The sequence below is a fragment of the Rattus rattus genome, chromosome 10 (genome assembly GCF_011064425.1).
Source record: "Rattus rattus isolate New Zealand chromosome 10, Rrattus_CSIRO_v1, whole genome shotgun sequence".
NCBI classification, from domain to species: domain Eukaryota; kingdom Metazoa; phylum Chordata; class Mammalia; order Rodentia; family Muridae; genus Rattus; species Rattus rattus.
Window position 1 is genome coordinate 18,178,370 of NC_046163.1, and position 22,175 is coordinate 18,200,544.

Here is a 22,175-nt window from a genome sequence, read left to right on the forward strand (position 1 = left end):
ATTATGAGCTAGGCTTCCCACTAGACACAGTCCTATCTTCAGCACATGTTTGGATGGAAGCAAAGAGTAGATACATCCCTGAAACGGAGACAGGAGTTCAGGGATCTTGTCACATGCACTGCTAAGGAGATAACGCATGGCACTCATGGACCCATCCACAATGAACCAGTCAGAACTGTGCCCTCTAGGACATTAATCTCCAATTTTCACTACCTCTGTCACACTTTTAGGTATTTGTCAGAGAGCTCAGTCCTTAGATGACCCATTGGAGAAAACACATATTTAAGATTCCTTTACTCCTCCCCAAGACATGGTTTCTCCAGGTAGCCCTGGCTGTCCTAGAACTCACTCTGTAGACCAGGATGGCCTGGAACTCACAGAGATCCTCCTGCCTTTGTTTCTCCAGTGCTAGGGTCAAAGAGGTGTGTCACCACGGCACATCTCAGGCTACATTTTCAAAACCAGAAAGTATTCATTATGTTTATCAAAGCTTCAGGCCCCCACTCCCTTTTAGGCCCGCTCTGAAGCCTACCACTGAAACGAGGACCATTTTCAAGCCGAGTAAGAGATGAGACATGCTCCTTCAGCCCGGAAACCAGCCCTCATCTGTTGCACAGCTGCTGTGTTGGGCCTACTCAAGAGTTTTACAAGTAAACAGAGTGAGCCTTTCCCACAGAGCTGTGTTCTAGCGACAGACACCTGTTTCTGCCTTCCCATAGGCACCTAGTTCTCTTTAGCATGCCAAGAAGAAGTATAAAGCCTGCATAGTAAACCCATATGGTGAACCCTTCATAGACCTTTCTATCTGACCCTTCTTAGTCCTCTCACATGTTTCTTTCAAGCCATTCCTTCTTCCTATCCATTTTGTTCCCAGAAAGAAGTATCACGCCAAAGCCAGAGAATCCTTTAAGTGCATTTTTTTTTTGCATCTATGAAATAATTAATGACCTAGGTATAGGAGACAAAGGACTGAAAAAGCTCAAAGCACTATAGCTCTGAAGAAAAATGAGAGTCAAATAAAAGTAAGAGAGCATAAAGAAGCAAGGGAACAAATAAAAAAAATAAAAGCATAAAACACCAGGAGGAAAGAGAATGGAGACTAAAGCAAACAAGAAAATCAGACTCAGGCAAGGGCCTCTCTAAAGGCCAGAGGCACCATTCCTAGGGAATGAATGGCTGTTGTCAGCAAGAGCTAAATAATTCTGATATGCGAAGAGTCTGTGATTCCCGGTGGGACCACCTATGAAAAATCAAATTCCATAGCAAGTGATCTGACAAAGCAGTATCCTAGCCCAGAGACAGAACCTAATCTCCTCCCAGGGTCTCTGGATGCACAGGATTCTGTGGAAACGCACCCCCAAATTCCATCACTGCTCAGTAGGGTGAGAATTGTGTGAGAACAAAGAAGGCGCATCTCAGAGCAATGGCCTGCGATTTGGTTGGGTGCAGGAGAGCCAGCGGTTGGGGAAGACCAGCAGACAGCACGTGAATTCCCAACAATACATGTGTTGACTGATGACACCATGCTCTGCTTCTCTTCTCTCAGGAGCCTCCCTCTGTACTTGGGAACCTTTTTTTTTTTTCTAAATAAAATGTGTGTCCGGGAGGAGCATTGGGGAGGATCTAAAATGGCTGTCTTTTGATGTTTGCTGTCAAGTCTACTGAATGTGGACGGTTGCTGCCTCTTTTGACCTGAATTAAATGAGGTCTCCAGGCAGATGTTTGATTGACCTACATAAAAATGAATAAATTCACATTTTTGTTAGGCATATTTCAAGTATTATCCACTGGGCACAGTCGCCACACACATTATCATCACTAAAGCTGGGTAGATAATGAGAAACGGCATTCAGAATTTATTTTGTTTCACTTTTCAAATGAACTCTTGCCTACTATCTGTTATCTCACCGAGAAAGATCAGTATGAATTATTATATCTTGTGCCAGTATAGAGCAGTTATAGGCTTCCTGGATCCTTCATAACAATATTTTCAATTTCCTCCTTAGAGAAATATGGATAATGGCTTTTTAAGCCATATATATATATATATATATATATATATATATATATATAGCCTTTGATTATTTTTGGTAATAAAGTATCTTTAACTTTGATTTTATTTTTTTTTAAAGATCTGAACTAATTCTCATTGTGGAGAAGACATCCACAGAATAAAAATAAAAATTCGTAATGTTTCCAGTTTCTTTTGGAGCTACTTATATACATCCTGTAGAAATAATGCATGGCTTGTTAATAAAATAAACTGTGCTTTGGAATTAAATTCTTTCACAGTTTTAAAACAAGCCCATGACAATAATGGGGTATCTCATAAATCCACAGACTTCCAGGCAGGGCTCACTGAACGCATTCAAATACATGTGGCTTAACAGGCAAAGGCATGCAAAGGCTTCTGGGGTTTGTCCTGCCTGGCACAGTGGGAAACATATTCAGGTTCTAAACAAAGAAACGCAATATTTTGTGGCTGGGGTTGAAAGGGCACTGGATCGCTTTAAATTAATAAAAGTGAGAAGGATTGATGGTGTTTTTAATCAGGGGGAAAGTTCAGCTTTGTCAGAACCCCCTCATTATAGAGACTACTTTAGATCACTCCAGAGAGAACAAATATTACAAAACCCAAATCATCTTTTCACTTCACGGTGATTTAGATATCTCACTGAATCCAGCAAATAGACAAGCTTATAAAGACGAGTCAATATGAATTTTAACAAATATTTGACTTCATCATCATCTCCATACTTTCCATGAGATGGTTCCGTGACTAACAGCCCTGAGTTGTCTTAAGCTGCTGCCCAACATTGCCTAGAGTAATGCATGCGCACGTGTGTGCAGGTGTGAGGGATGGGGATGTCAAGATGAATATCATCAAAAAACATAAAAAGGGAGTCAGTCTCATTCTTAACTGGGTTATCCACTGGTTTAATCTGAGACTGAATTAGCATTTTAGGAAGTCAAATCATGCTTTAGGGAATTATGGTTGCAAAAATAGTGTGTCTTTCCCATGTGCCTGCCTGCCTTTGCATTCTGTTCTAATGGAAATCCTTCTTCGGCTGCTTTGCTTCATAATAAGGTGGGAGACTCTTCGTGGGGAGAACTGAAAGAACGTTTACTTACCAAATATAGGAAACTGATGACAGACCAAAGTAATAATCTTATCAACACACACACACACACACACACACACACACACATGCACACCCACACACACACGCACACATGCACACATGCACACATTTTTCTTTTGATTGAGGTCGAGATGGAGGAAATGCCCCATCACTGATGTAATAGAGACAAGAAACACGAAATAGCTAATGCTGTGTGAGATGCCGGAGCTGTGACTCATCTGGTCCCTAGCAAACTAGAATGCCATCATGTTGGTTTGTATGTTAGAAGCAGAGAAGTTCTGTATAGCAGCGTCAGATGTAATCTCTCCAGAGATCAGAAGAACCCAACACAGCCCAGCACAGTACTAGCAAGTTTTGTTTCCAGGTGGTCAAGCTCTTAACCACTGAGCATGTGATCCCAAGTTCCACATGTGCTATTCGCAGCTGTGACAGCCCCCTGATAGAGCTTAGCTTTATCTATTCAGGCCATAGAAATCAGAGAAGGCTAATGAGAGACACAGTGCAGATGCCTAAGTAAGGAAGTGTTACAGCATCTTATCTGTTTCTAACTAAATTGGGAACCTGGTTGGAGGAGGGGGCAGACGGTCAGTCAGAGGAAGACTTCTGTATTACCATAACGAAGGCACAGAGTACAATACTCTGTTCTTCCACAAACAGCCTGGGGACATCTATCTATTGATGCAATTGATCATCCAAATAACAATACAAAAACATTCAAGGACAGTCGGGCCGAGGGTGTGACAGACAACAAGGGCTGGAAGCAAGTCCTGGCCCCATATTAGAGTCAAGGTAAGTGAAGGTTGGCTGGAAAACAGAGTCGGCACAGATCCAGTTCACGGTGAGCTACTAGGATGAGAGATAGCCATTTCCATGGTCAAACCACATATCTGGAAAAGATAATCCCATATGGTCTTTGGCCTTTAAATCGGAGTAACTGCAGGAAAAAAATAGCAAATGCATACCTATAAAATGGTTGCTATACTCTCTAGTCAAGACAGCAAATCCAAACAATACCTCATTCTGGAAAGTAGCCACCCCTGGTGCTATTACTTAGGGAGGAAAGCAATATAAGATGCAGTCTCCATGTCTGTTCATCTACCTAGCAGCCTATAAAAATCCTATGGAATTTTCAGCATGAAAGTGAGCTCCAGCGACTTAAGCAGATGCACATGCCGGTCCTAGACTCTGATATTGCTGGGGAAAATTTGCAACCTTCTACACAAGGATTATGTGGTGACTGAGCTTAAGAACGTATTATGTTTCACTCCTATAGTCTTTATTCATCTCATATTGACAAAAACTATCACATTGTGCTAATTTTTATGCTTCATCCTCTTCGTTTAATCTAGACGGGGTCCATCTTCTAGATAATCTTTAGTTATCTTCAGTGGCCCACAACATTACTAGAATGCCAATTTGAATAAACACATGATAACGTGGATTGAAGAGTAAACTAAACACGTAGGAGAATTTTTAGAAAAGATGGCCTTCAAAAGATAGAAATAAAACCTCCCTAATGTTCATATTAGTGAAGCTCTTAGAGGCCTACTAATCTAAAGAATGTTAAAATTTTCCTTCCAAAACAAAGGAAAATTGCTCCCTTGAGTATCTTCCAACCTATCTCTAAAATAGCGTCATTTGTGCCTAAAACTACCATGAAACCCATAGGTGTCTACATGATTCTGCAGCCTGAGTGCAGCTTTAAGGTATGGGAAGTGGAGTCTCTCTTGTAAATAGCTTTGATGCTGGAGCCAATAGACGTGGTAGAACTTAGTATATCAGAAGAAACCAACATAAAAGATACTGTGGAGTGTTTCATGGCAGGCTCCTAGTGAAACCTCACGATGGAGACCCAGTGGTTATGGGGCCAAGTTGAGTCTTACATTAATATGGAAGGTTCAAATGTCCATCTGGTCCAGGATATTCACCATGTGCTACATTCCGACAAATATACATTTTGGCACGACCTATATTGTGGTCAAATAGAAGATGGATTTGGTACATTTGGGACTGGAAGTGATGAAAAGAAGGGAAAGCTCAGTGATTTGACACTCTGTGCTCTCTGTCATTAACCACCTTGGTGTTACACACAAAGCCATCGAGTGAGTAGCTGTATTCCTAGTAATAAAGGCACAGCATGAGTTCAGTGTGGTCTTATCTGTTACAACAATGAGCTTCTACCTATTTTCCTTCCGTGTTGACCTGAGACACAGCAGAACCAACAGTAAGCCCTTAATGAAATATCATTCCTGAAGGAAAGCATTTGCCAGTTACTTGGTAACAGCTAGATGCGCTTGTTTTTGTCTGATCTCCAAGGGACAGGACTTAATCTTGACTGAAATTGGTATACAGTCTTTGTTTCAGCTGCCTTTCGAACAAGAGATCACAGGACACCACGAAAAAGTGGTCTGTCAGTGGGTGCATTCCATCATATTTGTTGACCCTCTGAGGTGCTGACCTTCCAGAAACTTCACTCCTAATGCGAGCTGAAAAACAAACAACCCAGACACCAAGCAGTCTAGAGTCCAGGCTGATGACTGGCTTCTCCAATTTTTCCATTCGTTTTATTCAGTACTTCTTTCAAATTCCTCAGCAGATTTGAAGACCCTCAATGATAAAGATACAGTCTCTCGAGTCACTTAACTCTGAGCTTACCTATAGTTAGCTGGTATTTATTGAATTGAATATGAATAAAGTTATAAACTTGGTTTTCGCATCTCAATATACTCAAAATATTCTTTGAAATTATTCCATATTTACCACTTAAAACTGCACATATTATTTATTTTTCCTGACACAGTGGCATACGCTTATATAAGAAAGGAGTGAATTATTTTGGCTCAAGGTTTTAAAGGGCTCCCTCTGTGGCTTCTTAAGTTTAGGCAGAATGTCATGGTGGCTAGAGTATGTGGCAGAAGATATTCCTCATCATTTTGTGGACAAGGGGAAAAGGCAGGAAATAAAGGACAGGAGATAGATGAGACAAAACACCTGTGGCATGCTTTTAATGACCTAAACCTTTACTAGGGTCCACCAGCCACCTGCCATTTCCCAGTAATGCTGTCATTGTGCAAATCCATCACCTGACCAGTCCACTCACCACAGCAGGTCTCTTATGACACCATTTTCTCCTCACATACCAAGAGGCATGTTTCATAGATTATTAGGTATTTCTAATCCAGTCAAGCTGCCCATCAAAATGAATCATTAGAAAGACTTAAGAATACTTACCCACAACTAAGGGTGTTTTCACTCTGGTTCACCTTAGACAGAGTATGCCTACTGCAATAACATACCTGAATGGAATTTATTCTAGAGCATTGAAACATCCTCAGAAACATTGTCCTATCATAGAGAATTATTTTTAAAATATTTTTGTCAACCCCTAAGGCAAATGTTGGATTCTAGGATCTTAAGCTTTCTATATAATGTACATACATACACCAGTACCTTCCATTTCAATCGAACACTTTCAGAAGCCTGGCTCTGAGATACTTGGGTGAAATGATAATGGCAGTATTAATTTCATCACTCTGCTGGCTTCCTTCTGGACAACACTGGTTTTAGGTTGTCCATTCCAAAATGATTGTTTCTTAGTGGTGCACTCTACTCTGGAGTGCTTATGCTTCATTTGCTGTCAAAGAAGTATTCATTCTGAATTTTGTGAAATAATTTTGAAAAGGAAAGTGGGAATTTTCTTTCTAAAATACTCTTATGGAATTTGTTAAACCATATTAGTACATAAATTTCACTGGGGTAAAGAGAAAAATTAGCCTACACTTTGACCCTCTCCTTCTTAAGTATTATTGGTGACAACTTCAGTGTGAAACTCCAGAGGATGCTGGTGCCAATGAACTAAGGAGGTAGCAGGGAGGAGGCGTGACCCGTAGAAGAAACAATAGAGAAAAAAAATATTCTTCTTGGCAACGAGACAGGGACTTTGATGGCAGAATCTGCGGGATACAGTAGCAATGACAAAATTGATTGTATCAGTTTGTTTATTTTGAAATAATATTAGGTTGTATACATATGCAATTACTCTTTGAATGAAAATGGTCAACAATTCATGAGATTAAGACGAGGAAATGTTTAAAATACATGATGCGTATGAAGAGTATCATAGGTGAGGAAATGTTCCCTCCAGTGTTCACTTCAATACTGAGGACAGCAGCCGCCTTTGCTCTCAGGGAAGAAAACAGTGTAGGCCACAGGTAGAGCAAGCAAGAAAGCAAGAGCAGAAAGGGCAGCTTCTGGAGTTGAGAGCAGACCCAGCAGAGGCACAGCAATCGGAGGGAGAGCGGACCAAGTAGAGCACACAATTCAATGCTGCTGCTAGAATCCGGACTTACAAGTCTTGAACTAACATTTCTCCTCTCCTTGTCCTTGCCCACCCTGGGGCAGACGTAGCTAAGCAACAATGTCTGGTATGCTACAACCCTTTTCTAATGAGAAATCCAAATCATTTTGAGGTCACAGATGGAGTAGTCCGTGACAGGAAATGCATGAATTTCTGAGAAAGCCTGAGTTCATTTTTAGAGAGCTTATGGTGCAAAAGTGAAGCAAGTAATTTTTTACTTTATGAACTTTATTGTTAAAAGTGCAAATAAACAAAAGAATCATTCACCAAAATTAAGGAGACACATGCTAGCTGTTCAATGAATGTCTATGCAATTAAAGATTTGGATCAGGAGCTGTGGAGTTAGGATTAATTATACTTATAGTACGGGATATATTATGTGCCTTTATACACATCAAAACAAAACAAAAGCATGACGAAATTTAGGACAAGGAAAACAATCAACTTTATATCATCATTTACAAGTCATGGCCATTACCTTCATTCCGTTCTCCCTCATTCCCCTATATTTTGCTTTCCTTTGTTCCCGTTTGCTTATACTGTCCCACACAAAGTTTTGTTCACATGTATGCACATATAATTGTGTATCTTCTGCTCATGAACATTTTTATTCCAAAATTGTACAACCCCTATCAATGTCATAAAAATTCTAGGTCCAACCAGTTTTATAATTTTTTTTACTTTATTGTTTAATGGTGTATAGTATTCCCTTTTATATCCATTCATCTGCTGACTGACAACAATGTGGTTGATTCCAATTTCTTACTGTGGTGAGTAAAGCATCGATGAACATGGAGTACAAATATCTTTATGGTAGGATCTAGAGTGCTTCAATAGCTGAGTCATACGGTAGCTGTTTTTATATTTTGAGAAATATTAGAACTGAAAGTTAGAAATGTCTTTATTAAACTACACTGACCACCAACAGTGAGTAAGAGTTTCCTTCTTCAAAACCCCTCCAACTTTTTTTAATCAGATTTGTTGATGACAGTCATCCTGACTGGGGATGATATGGTATCTCAAAGTAGTTTCAATTTTCATTTCTCTGGTGGCTATGGATATTGGGCATATTTTTCAATAACTATTGGCACTTTGTGTTTCTTTTTTCCCCCTTTGAAAAATATCATTCATTCATTTGCCCCTTTGTTGACTAACAGTTTTATTTCTTTGGTATTTAATTTCTGCACTTCTTTGCAAATTCTGAATATTATCTCCTTATCTGAAGACCAGTTGGCTGCGCCCTGCTCTGACGCTGTGACCTGTCTTACTGTCTCATTTACTATGCAGAATTCTTCTGATTTTCATGCGGTTCCAAGGCTCAGTGACTCAGGTTGGTTTCTGTCCCTTTGGTAGTGCATTCTAAAAGTTCTGGCCTACTCCAATATCTTGAAGGTAACCCTGTGTTTTCCTCTAAAGTTTCTATTATTGGCTTTAAGATTTAAAAATCTTTTTTCCCATTTGGAACTGTTTTTGGCATAATGTGAAAGATAAGAATCATTTTATTCTGTGAGTAAAAGTTCAAATCTGTCAGCACAACTTATTGAGGAGAATATCTTCTTTCCAGTGTCTTTTTTGGCATCTTTGTCAAAAACTAATTTTGTCGTTTTATTTCTTTGGTCTGCTTGTCAATTTTTATGCCAATACCAGGCATTTAAAATCACTATAGCTCCATAGTGTAGTTTGAAGTTGGATATTGTAATACTTTCATGCCATAGAAAAAATAATAGTTTGAATTCTTCAATTCTCATTGTTATAAATGGATAACAATATGTCCTTATTTTGTCTAATTTTTATATCTTAGACTTCTGGTACTGTATAGAGTAAAAAATGAAAGCTAATCTCTTGTCTCATCCCTGATTTTATAGTAAATTCTCCATCTGTCTCCATTTTTTATAATGTTGGGTATAAGCTTGCTGTACACAACATTGATTATTCCAAGGCATGTTCTGTCTTTCCAGAAGCCTCCAGAACTATTACATGTAGACAATTAAAGAGAACTGAGATCATCCTTTGTATCTAAAACATGATTTGCTATTTCTGCCTTGGGGATAATCTGAGGAAATCTGGTCTTACTTCCATTGGTAGACGCTCTCCCAAGGTATAGCATTCTCACAAGCATTTCCCATCTGTTTGCATTGAGTATTCCTGTTCTTGCAGTTGATCTATCTCTAAATATGTATCCATACTAAGTGGGTGTTTTTCTTCATGCTCCTAGACTGACTACAAGTTAGTTTGTCGTCTAATTCACCTCACAGCCAGTCCTTTGCTGTTTTCTTAGAATTCGCTGTCTTTACTTTTCACTAGCACCTCCCACTCCATGAAAGGATTTTGTTTTAAAGCTACATGAACTTTGAAATGCCATTTGATAATTCAGTCCTGAAAATTATGAACAGAACAGAAGGGAAAAATAAAACCACCGTGATTCTAGAGGTGCAATTGTAAAGCTTCTGTCCAATTGCATGATAATGGGAAGCCATAGTGTTTAAGAATATCTAATTTGAGGAGACTAAAGAATATGTACAGCAATTCTGTACTTATTAATTGCAATGGGATATTGTTTAACTGAATAGACTTTAGAAACCAAAGAAGAAAATCTTAAGTGGGTTCTGGTATCAGGTTCTAAGCAGGAAGTATTGTGTCATACCAAGCCCTTGTAGAAAAATAGTTTTTGTTTGGGTAAAGAACATTAAAGAAGTAGATTGTGGTAAATGAAAGATTATTAATCTACTAGTAGATTATACATACTAAAAGATAAAGGTTAAAGAAGATGATTTCTATTTGGAAGGCTTGTGGACCCCATCACAAGGTGTTGTCATTTTCCAGTGGACCAGTGTTATATTTCCTTTGTTATACTTCTTATCATTGACATATTTAAATGGTTTTGGAGTCGAGAAAAGGTCATCATCATAGTGAGTAGGCATACAAGGTTCTTGTCCCTTGGAAAATGAATATAGCGATGATTAGCTCTACTCTATTAAGATTGGTGATGGGCTTAAGGAATCATATGAAGAGGATTCTTCCAGGTGCCTTTATAAGGAATAGCTAATATTCTACCTTAATGAGTACTAAAATGTTTCTTTTCTTAGCAATTAGAACTTAGTCACTCAGATCACTCCAATGTCTACACATGAGCCTCATAAGACAATAAGGGACAATACCAGCTGATCTAAATTTTTGCCAATCAAAAACAACAGGACCTGGCAGAATAATCAAAGCATATTGCAGTGCATTAAAATTTCTATGGAGACAGATGAAATCTGAAATTAAATAATACGGAGATTGGGATTACTGCACAGTAAGAAACATATTTGCTAAATTGACAGAAAGGATGGCCACTAAAAATCACTAGGCAATGAGTGTAAGCAGCCCTCTGCATAACAAGACTGAGATCATAATAGACTGAGATGATAATCATGAGAGAGATGATACAGGGGTGATGGCCTCATTCTAGAAGAATATCAGAAATGATGGCTTCCAGGAGGAAATCAATAAAAAGAAGGGAAATAACAGAATAAATCATCTTAGTGAATTGTCCTGAGATGAAGAGGAGTGAAGTCTGTGGAATGGAGGGTTTTCAGACTTCTAAAGTAGGTAGAAAAATAAAGAAATACACATACCATAAAATTTCTAAAACTAAAGGACTCAACAATGTTTCTTTTCTTAGCAGTCAGAACGTAGAATTAGAACTTACGTTCGTATTTTTTAGACACTGAGCACACATGCACGTTACCCAAAAGGAGAGGGGCACACACTTGCATCATTGATAGTCACAAAGAAAGGGATGGATGCTTGCATCATTCCTACACAGTACGGTGGTTTGAATACAAGTGATCCCATAGGCTCATGAATCTGTGTGCTTAGGCACTAAGGGTTGGAACTCTTTGAAAAGAATAGAAGGATTAGGAGGCGTGGTCTTTTTGGAGGAAATGTGTCACTGCAGGATGGGCTTTGAGGTTTCTTTCTTCCTTTTTTTTTTTTTTTTTTTTCAGAGCTGGGGACCGAACCCAGGGCCTTGTGCTTGCTAGGCAAGCGCTCTACCACTGAGCTAAATCCCCAACCCCGGCTTTGAGGTTTCAAAAGCTGAAGCCAGGCTCAGTTTCACTCTGTCTGCTGCCTACAGATCAGGGAGATGCTCTCAGCTACTGCCCCAGTTCCATGCATGCCTGAATGTATGCAGTCATTCCCCACCGAAAGGATAATAAGCCTCTGAAATTGAAAGAAAGCCCCTAATTAAATGTTTTCTTTGGTAAGAATTGCATTGGTCATAGTATGTCTTCACAACAATACAACAATGACATATACCTTTCACTACAATTTATTATATACAGTTTATTTTATATACAGCTTAAGAATTTTCTGATTAGCTAAGATGTGACTTATTTTATAATGTTATCTTTAGAATTGTAAAAATTGAGAAAACTCATCACCTAAATACCTGGAAAATGTCTGAAAAAAATCTTGAAAAAAAAACCAATTCTAATCAAATAAAGGGGAACCCCAAAACTATGATAAAAAGAAGGATGAATGTGACAATTGATGTTCGTCCTTCATCCATTGAGCTCTTGATTTCTACACCAATCAGTCTTTTTGAGTAAAAGTCTCTTAGCATGTTATTTAATGCTACACTTCAAACTCTTAGAGTTGAGACATCACAGTGCAAGGAGTGTAAAACCCTAACAAACTTCTTTTAAAGTTTCCATCATTTTTGTTATTTTCACGAAGGGTATAGTAAACCAAATCAAATGTTGTCATGGTTAGACAGTACTCCATCTAATAGTTAGTCTTGGTAAAAGAATATCGCTAGTGCTGTATCTAACCAGAAGAGTAACAAAGGAGATAAACATTAATGAAATAGAAAACTATGTTGAAACAAAACGAAAGAAACAAATTTGTCTAAAAATGTAGAATGGAGTGAAAGGGGACTGTATGCTATACTGAATGGACAGAGGCTAGTCAAATAATGAGCACTCAAGTCTGGGGTTACATGAGCAGAGTAGTGGAAACCATGCAGAAACATTACTGAGTAGGTCATGGGCACAGGCAAAGTAAAATCTCCGTTCTGTGAAATGGAATTCCCAGTTGATTTTATGAAATATTGAAGGCAGCGGAGTCAGTTATTTTATTTAGTGTGTTCACAGGCTCCATACAACCATGGAATGAAAACTTATTAGAAAAAAAAAAGTATTTATGCATGTCTGGTTGAAACATACCCAAAGAAAATGGGTCATAAAATCCAAAGAAGGAAAACCATTCACTAGCTCTTACTAGGGTACAAGTTTAGACAAACTAGGATTGGAACCTGTATGCGTATCTGCATATGTATGCATTGACCACCTACAAAAGACCATCCTTGAGCTGCTCTGAAAGTAACCGTGTCAGCATCTCACTTTCCAGAAACATTGGTGGGAATCATAGCTTAAGCTCTACCTGAGTCATGGTTTATAAGATTAACATAAAAGTTACAAATCACCACACAATATAACTGTCATTGCCTATTGATCTATATGTGATGCTAAGATCCTCAATTTCAAGAGGAGAAATGATTTTGTTTAGCACAGCTAAAAGAGAACTCTTCACCCATTCAACATTTCTCTTGTGTATGATATACAAGCTCTTTAGTGCTTGTATCTGTAAAAAAAATGTTAACATGAGGAAGAAAAACAATTTATTTATAACTCCTTTAATGAAAGAGATAATGGTAAGATGAGAGAGAGAGAGAGAGAGAGAGAGAGAGAGAGAGAGAGAGAGAGAGAGAGACTTCCTTCTCATTATGGTTTACTTGTGAGTATGTTTCTTTAAAGTGAGTGTATTTAATTTACATTAACTAAGATATAATGTCGCCAAAGGTGTTTTAGAATACCAAGAGGGAAGAAGGTTAGCTCATCCATATTCATGAGGGTTATGACAACAGAAATAAGAATCATGAGGAAGAAAGGAGAATAATGAAAGGCAGAGGGTATTTCTTGCAGACATCAGAATGTGCAGGAAACAAAAGCAGAGAGCTCGTATAGACTATGTAATCTGGATTTTCTCCGTATGTCCTGGTAGCTATATTTCTAAAGAAAATAAAGGAAAAGTTAAACAGCAGTAAGATATTCCAAAGGCATGCCATTTTCAGTATCTGGAGAGGCCAAGTGGCAATGGTGCGGGCATTCTGAGGGGCAGAGGATGTGGACTCTCTTCCCACTGCTGCCAGTTTGACGAGCAGCCATGTAAGCAAGTTCATCTAACTGGGTCTGAGTTTCTTTAACTGTTAAATGATAGGGCGGCACCAGAGAAAACCATACTTCTTTTTAATCCTGAAATAATTATGGTCACAATGCCATAGCTAAGTAGAGACACGGTGGCCGCCTTTAATTATTGGTGGTGTCACTCCTGCTTGGCCCATGTGGCACTTGTTTACTTTTGGCCATATCCATGACAGAACAATGGCCTGTCAGGTCAAAGAAAAACTCACTAAATGTTTCTTGTACTTGCTACTGAGATTTCTCTCCAAAGTACAGTAACAGCCATTTTTCAATCACGCTGTCATTGACAAGAATTTCCTCCTCCAATGAGTGTTAATGGGAAGATTCAAAAAGACATTTTCAGATGCAGTATCCCCATGCTCAAAAGCCACCTAAAGGATAGGTTTATAGAATGCTGAGGGATTAGTGAAGTTCTATAGTTTCTGTCCCTTTAGAAGGTCAGCTTCTGACAAAGTACTTTGTTTTCATTTGTGAAGAAATCTATAAATGCTGTGAGACATGAATCCTTTCTGATTCAAATCACTCAGGAACATTAGAAAAACAAATTCTTTCTTTCCTTTTCCTTCTTTAATAAAACCACAATATAAACCAAAATAAAGCAATTTTTTTCTAGGCATAACTTAAATGAGATGCCTATGGGAATGTGGTTTAATCTAGTTTTGTTGGTTGATTTTTGTTTGTTTGTTTTTCTTCTTGATACTACTTGAGGTCATCTGAGAAGAGGAAATTTCGACTGAGAAAATGAGCTCATCATATTGGCCTGTAGGCAGGCCTATGGGTCATGTTCTTCATAGTTGATGGCTGAGGTGGATGGGCTCGGTCTGTTGTAAGAGATGCTGTCACTGGGCGGGTGGTCCTAGGGTATATAAGAAAGCAGGTTGACCAGTTGTTGGGTGGCAGTAAGCAGTGTTTCTCCATGGTGTTTTGGTTGTAGCCTCCAGGTTCTTGCTTTGAGCTCCTGCTTTAGATACCCCTGATGATGGCCTCTAAGCTGTAAGGTGATATAAACATTTTCCTCCGATTTTGGTTTTGATCATGGTGTTTAGTCAAAGCAATAGGAAGCAATCTAAGACAGTAGTTATTATCAAGACCTAAGAAATGATACGTGAGTACCTACCGGAGGTGGTGGAAGGTGCATGCCAAACATTCATGTCTGTTGGTCGGTCTGTCTATCTATCTATCTATCTATCTATCTATCTATCTATCTATCTATCTATCTATCTATCTATCTATCTATCTACAAATACTTAACCTAGTAGTTACTTAGTAATACCCACTAGAAACCTAGAAAGGATATACCATGGTAGCCTCCACCCCTTTGTAGATAAAGAAAGCATGAGCAAGAGCTCAATGTCCCCAGATGAAAGCAGGAAGTCCCCTCTAGATTTATTCTTAAAGGAGTTCCTTTGACTTACATAGATGGTTGCTACTAAGTTCTAGACAAAATTCTGGTGGTAAGATTTTTTTTAACCTACCTATGACAAACCAAGAGATGCGAATGGAAGATTTCACACAACCTGCATAAAACTGTGTGTAGCAGAGCTTACATTCCTCAGCTTTCTGTTCTAGTACCTCGAAAAGTATCCATGGTAGTTATGGTCAGCACTCTGTATTTATCCTATGAGTTGATATTTTGATTGCGTGGATGAAAAGCACATTTTAATCCAAAAACTCCATGCTTTAGAACTCCGTTTGTGTTCTAGAAACACCTAGTTGATGTTTTTGAAATGTCCTGCTGTGCTCCAAATGCTAAGAGCTGAATTGACACTGCCCTTTAAGCTTGCCGAGAAGAAAGAGATTTACTACATTATTAACACACATTTCAACAAATTGGTTTGCTTGTCATTTGATCTATTTCTCATTAAAACTTTTTATGCTTCATTTGAGGGGGGAGAAGTCCAAACCAGAAGCCACATGGGTTCCCTTTTCAGCCTAACATGTACTTTTCTAAAATAACAAGAGTAATGAAGAACTTTGTGTGAGTAGCATAAAAAAGGTCGGTTAATTGGCAGGGAGCATTTCTTTTTATAGCAGGCTGTGTGTATAAATGTTGACTTAGGAGCCCACCAGCTAGACTAAAGAAAGCTGAATATGTTATATTAAAAGTTTGTTGACTTTGATTTTCTAAAATATTCCTAAACCACACCCATTTAGAAGACTAAAACTACAGCCTTCCATTTGGCTTCCGTACAGAATGGTGGCTTTCTGACTGTAATCTTTTTCTTAGGTCAGATTTTAGTGTACACTACTGGAAACAGAAAGACATAGCCCGAACATTTGTGGAAGCAAACTATCACTGCTTATATCAGAATCAAATCAATGCATTTATTTCTGTAAATCTTTTCTTGACTCCCTCAGAGCTTTTTTGAAAATGCCCTTTGGTTTTCTGGTTTATAGTAAAAACAAATTACATTTTTTTAAATAGAGGTTTATAAAGATAATCTTTCTATAACTTTTTTTTTTTTTTTTTTTTTGGTCTGGAGCTGAGGACTGAACCCAGGGCCTTGTGCTTGCTAGTCAAGTGCTCTACCACTGAGCTAAATCCCCAAACTTCTATAACATTTCTAAACTGAAGGCTCATATAATTTGTTTTTCTGGAGAAAACACTCTATCTACAATAATCTAAATATACACATATTAGTGTTATTTTAAAATTTATAAACCTCTACGTTTTATTAATATAATTTACTGTTTACCATTTATTTTAAAAATATACTAAATTTTGATAATTCACTGAGTAATGAAAGCAAGTGAAAGTTTGAATTGTGTGCTTTGCTAAAACATGGAAGATATTTTCAGCAAACATGTTCAGACATGTGGAGACATCAAGGTGCTTGGGGAGACCTAACTTCAGACACTTAGGTATTTACTGATTCTTTGTTTGCACAATGCTGTGTTCTGTGACCATCTCTGAGAAGCCTTCTCCTTTCTGAAGGGAAATGGATAAACAGAGGATATTGGGGAGAGGACACATGTTGGGAGGATTAGGAGGAGTGGATGGAGGGGAGCACACAGTCAAGATGTATTGTATATGGGAAGAATAAATAAAGGAAAAAGGCGAACAATGAAAAAATTATTTGGAATGCAATGAAGATAAAGTTAATGAGAAAACTCACTGGAAAATACATTGGTAAATTATTTGAAAACCTATATATTGTTCTTTATATTTATCTTGTTATTTTAAAGTACCTTTACTTATAATTGATGTATAATATAATATAAAATACTAGCTAAAGCAGAGACATGTTGGTTTGGGTTAAAACTCTCACTGTCTCTGACATGTCCTCAGCTGCGGTTAAGTAATCTCATACATTTCCATAACAAATTAAGGAGAAAGCTGAAGTTTAAAAGTTTAACCTTAAGCTGTACTCAGCCCTCTTTTTCCTGGGTACTACTCACTCTCTGAGTACCTGAGTACTCTCTGAGTACCTGCCGGGAACCCGTCTATGCTGCATATTTCTGAGGCTATATGGCTGAAGCAGCATACGTTGCTAATACTCAATGGTGTGAGCTTCAAATGAAAGGCAACATGGCTTGAGGTGGTAGCTAAATGGTCAGACCCTGATACTTAGGTTGGTTAACAAGAGAAAAACTACACACAAGAAGGAAAAGGCTACACTGCTTTGACCTAAGACAGTACAACAGTGATAGTCCAAGCTACTTCAGGGCCCGGATGTTGACCAATGTTACCAAATCTGCCTGAAAGGAAAGTCATTAACAGAAAAGGCACAGGGCAGTTCAGCTGAAGTTCAGCAGTCCCATTGTAGCATTGATTCGGCTCCCAGATGTCGGTTAATTATCTCTAATCTATCACAGCAAATTCAGAAGGAAGTAAAATGAAACGGTAGAAAACCATTGCTTTTGAAAATGAGAGGTTATGGGTAACTTTAAGTGGCAGAGCCAGATACCGAAGTATATGATCTAGGGAAGAAGTAGGATCGGAAATCTGATTTTAGCCAGCCGTGGGCAGCTTTGGAAAGTACCTTAGGCTGTGGCAAGGACTACCTCGGGAAGGTTATAGATGGTTGCCCACAGCAGGAGACGGCAAGGCTAAGTCCTGAGTGTCTCTGTCAGCGTCTGTTAGGCACTCCAAAGAGCCTACAGTAAACACCCCCTTTGTCATTGTAAATCAGAAACTAGAAAGGGGATCCAAAGCAGTGTCCGATGGAGAAGTCGGGGCTTATCTTCTTGCTGGTTTGTAGGTGACTCATGAATTACCATCCACCACCACCCCCTTGTCAGTCATCAGACAAGTCTATACGTTATTCATATTTTATTGACTACCTTAGCACCAGAAGTGAAGTGGAGTTAGTTAAGGGCCAGTGGTTCCACCCTCTAATCAATGGCTGGGAGGCTGGGTTCTCATGGGTAGAAGACGTGAATCGTGCACAATTGTGCGCTGAGTGGTAGCGGCTGTGAGGAATCTTATCACAGATAGGAGAGAGTGCTTGATCTAACAGGGCCCCGGATTTGGACAGAGATGATAGCATGGGTACAGGCAGCTTCAGAGACTGAAGATGGTGGAACTTCCTGAAGCTTGTGGGGAAAGAGTAGACATTTTTACCGAGCTAAGGGTCCATCTAAAGCCAAGCAGAGGTAGACGGGTGGGCTGCCACTGTAAAGTTACCAGCCTCGCCACGAGCAGCCCTGTAAGTAAACCTGAGGAAGGAGCGACTCCCTCTGCATGCCCCCATTAGGGTTTCGATTTTTATCCTAATGAAAAATGTGTGGCTTTCACGCTGCCAACCAAGAGTGACTCAGGCCTCACAGTTTGCATGACTGACTTTATGTTCCTTGCTTGAGTTCAGTCGCTCAACAAATATTTATGGAGGCCCTACAATATGCCATATGGTATATTTTTCTATTTTGTTAAACATTTTCTGACAAGAAAAATAATATTTACTCTTCGGGGAAAAAAAACCTATATGGAAGAAAAGTAAAATATTAAATTATTAAGTATTTCTTGAGTATGTTCCACATACCGGCCTTTTCAGTCACAAGGAAAATAGACGTTGCTCTATAAAATTTAGATGTAGTAAAAGGGGCTCAAGGCACCTCTCGACCCCCCCATGACACACCTCTGCCCGGTGAACACTGGGTAGCTTTATGTCATTCTGCCAATTTCTTTCCCAGGTTTAATAACTAGGAGTAGTTTTTCTTTTACTTTGACTATTATATTTTTCCTTTTTGGAAGTGCTGGGGATCCGACACAGGGGCGTATACATGCTGCGCCAACTCTCTGTGGCTGAGCTGCACCTCAGCCTCTCCTGTAACCTTCCTGGTAAGGAGGGACTGGAAATTAGTCTACGCTACGTTTAGAAAGGAATTCCCAAGTTTTTAGACAAGATGTCTGCCTCCCCCCACCCCCAAAGAGTCAGGAGCTATAATCCATTTTAAATATTCCTTTTATTACCTATCTTTCCTTTTTAAAATTCAAAGCTATGTAATTGGATAGGTGTATTTACATGAAACAAAAATGCATGCGTTAGTATCTTAGGGGGTGAGGATCATCTCCCTTTAGCACATGCGTTTTAAAGCTGGCTTACTCACCAAAGTGAATTCCCACAGAAACCGAATGTTTTAGGAGCCTATAGGTGATAGCTAATGATATATAGCTTTTTAAGACCCAAGAGTTCCACATGTTAGAAAGGGATATTAAAACTCCAAAAGGAAAAGGGAAAGAGAAAGGATGGTCTCAGCTGGTTAAATAGGTGACTGGCAGATTTCTTGGTTCCTCCTGGTATCATACGAGAATTGTTATGGTACACAAGCATTTACCTTCTGCTGTCTTCTGTGAGGAAAGACATACATATATATGCATATACATTATATACACATGCATATGTACATATAAGTGTGTGTGTGTGTGTGTGTGTATAAAACTCGAGATCAAATTGCATGTAGGATCTAGGATCTAGGATCATAGTGTCAGGCACACATGTTAATATTTTCATCATAACCATGGAACTCTTTATTTTTATTCAACCTTCTGTTTTGTTCTTGTTTTTTAATTTTCTCCTGCAGGAAACTTTGTTGGCAATATGTGTTCACTGTTTTGTCTTACGCTACTGCAGAGGGATGTGAGAAGTGTCTATCATTAGGTATTATAATTTATGATAGAGAATGACGTAAAGATAGAATTGAATTTTCTTATTTGAAGTGACATGAGCTTAGCGTGCAGCGTTATAATGAAATTTCTCTCGCTAGCACTTAGACTGTTACTCTGCAACTCTGTGTACTTTTCTCCTTCCCCAAACACCATGTTGAATCCATCATAAATTAGAGGTGAATCTACAAATTTCTGTCTGTTGCTCTAAGAATGGTATTCCAAGGTACATTCATACAACAAACGCCATGACCAAGGCAATATACAAAAGAAAGTGTTTATTTGGGCTTACAGTTTCAGAGGGATGAGTCCATCATGTGGAGAAGCACGGTAGCAAATCACAGGGGCGGTGTTAGACAGAAAGCAGAGAGAGCACATCCTACAATACATGCACGAAGCAGAGAAAGAAAAAGAGAAGCGACTCGTGGTTTCAGTCTCTTAAACCCTACCTTTAGTGATATATTTCCTCCAGCAGGACCAAACTACTCAAATCTCCCACACGGTTCCACTAACTGTGGACCAAGAGCCTTTGGGTGGCATCCACCACACAAGGGCATGAAGGTCATGTAATCCCCTCTGACCAGACACTCACTGGGTATGCACTACTGTATCTAAAGTACAAGATGGCCTAGTAAGTATTAAAGAGGGAGTAACTATAAAAATACTAAAAGGGATACTTTAGTCAGTAAACAACTGGCCTTAGATGTGGTTCCAGGGTGGGCGTGGTCTCATGCACTTGTAATTCCAGCACTGGCAGGCAGAGCCAGCAGCATCCCTGAGGCTTGTTAGACAAGCAGCCTTGTCAAGTCACAGAGTCGATGAGAAACTCTGTCTCAAAAAATCAAGACACTTGGGGAACCAGATCTAAGATATCCTCTGGCTTCCTTCCACATGGCACTGTTGCACATGCATGAGCGCGCATGTACACACACACACACACACACACACACACACACACACACACACACACACACCTCTGCATACACACGGAACACAGACAACACTGGTGATAAATAACTACATCTTTTTTCATGCAGAACCAGTTGGTGTCAAACAGTTTGTTTTTAAGTAATGCTCAAAAAACTTACGTGAAAGAAGTGTAATAGTAAAAACTCATAGGGAAGCAATGGAAATAAGGCCTATAGGGACACAGCCAAAATATCAAAAGGTCTGTTTTAGTTACTGCCAGTGCAGAGGGTCCTGAACACTGAAGATGCTGCCCAGAGAAGTTTCAGGAGGGATTCCGTGGCATTGCATCAGCTTCTCCCACTTCAGAACACAACTCCACTCTGATTGCAGGGAGCAGAAGGCACACAGAGAAGACTGTCCTTTGCCCTCTTCCCCAGCGTTTATTACTCTCACCCAAAGGAAAGGGTTAATTTTGTTCAGAAGTATAAATATAAATTTTCTCTTACACTTGCTTATGTTTCTAAAGCAAATTGTAATGGGAGACAGCTGTCACAAGCATTCTTTACCTATTTGTACATTTATTTTAAACCCTCACATATCAAAAAAAAAAAAAAGCTAGCTATGCATACAACCTATAGCAACAACGATTTTATAGAGAATCTTGTGGAGGGAGTCAGGTGGATAAATGTTGGTATTAGGAATGTCCCACACAAACACACAAATCTGAGCCCTGAGGTTTAGAAAGGACGTTAGGATGGGAAATTCAAGAGACCCTGCGTTTGTGTGCTCATGTTTATCTGTGCATGCATGCTTGTGCATGTATGTGGGCATGTTGTTCATGAGTGTGTGTGTGTGTGTGTGTGTGTTAACGTGCTCCTCCATGCATGTGTTTTCAAGGTTCTCAAGGACAGAGTTCTGAGAATATAAAGTGTCTGAATTTTCACAGAAAAGCAGGATCCATTGGAAATCCTCCCTGAGAACGAATACAAGCCCATGTTCCATTACTGGGGCGTTAGGTGTGGAGTATTTATCTGTTTTCAGCAGAGGGGCCTGGGGAACAAATTGAAGAACACATGTGTAAGTTGGGAAAACACTCTTGGCTACGTAAACACAGCAAACTTGCCTGATGGGTGCAGACTTGAGGAAGCTTGGATCCATAGTGTGGATTTTAAGTTTAATCCAGCCTCTGAGACCCGCCAGACAGGAAAATCAAGGGCAAATTCTGGTGACAGACAGATGTGGCCCTGAGCTTTTTCATTTACCTGAAACTTGGAACTTCGGTCTCATCTTTAAAATGGAGGTGAGAACAGCAGTTGTTTTCAAGGGCAGTTTCTAGTCAGGCATATAAATTATGTCCGGTCCTTATATGTCAAAATAATCCTTTCATAGGAACTGTATAGCCAATCTGTGAG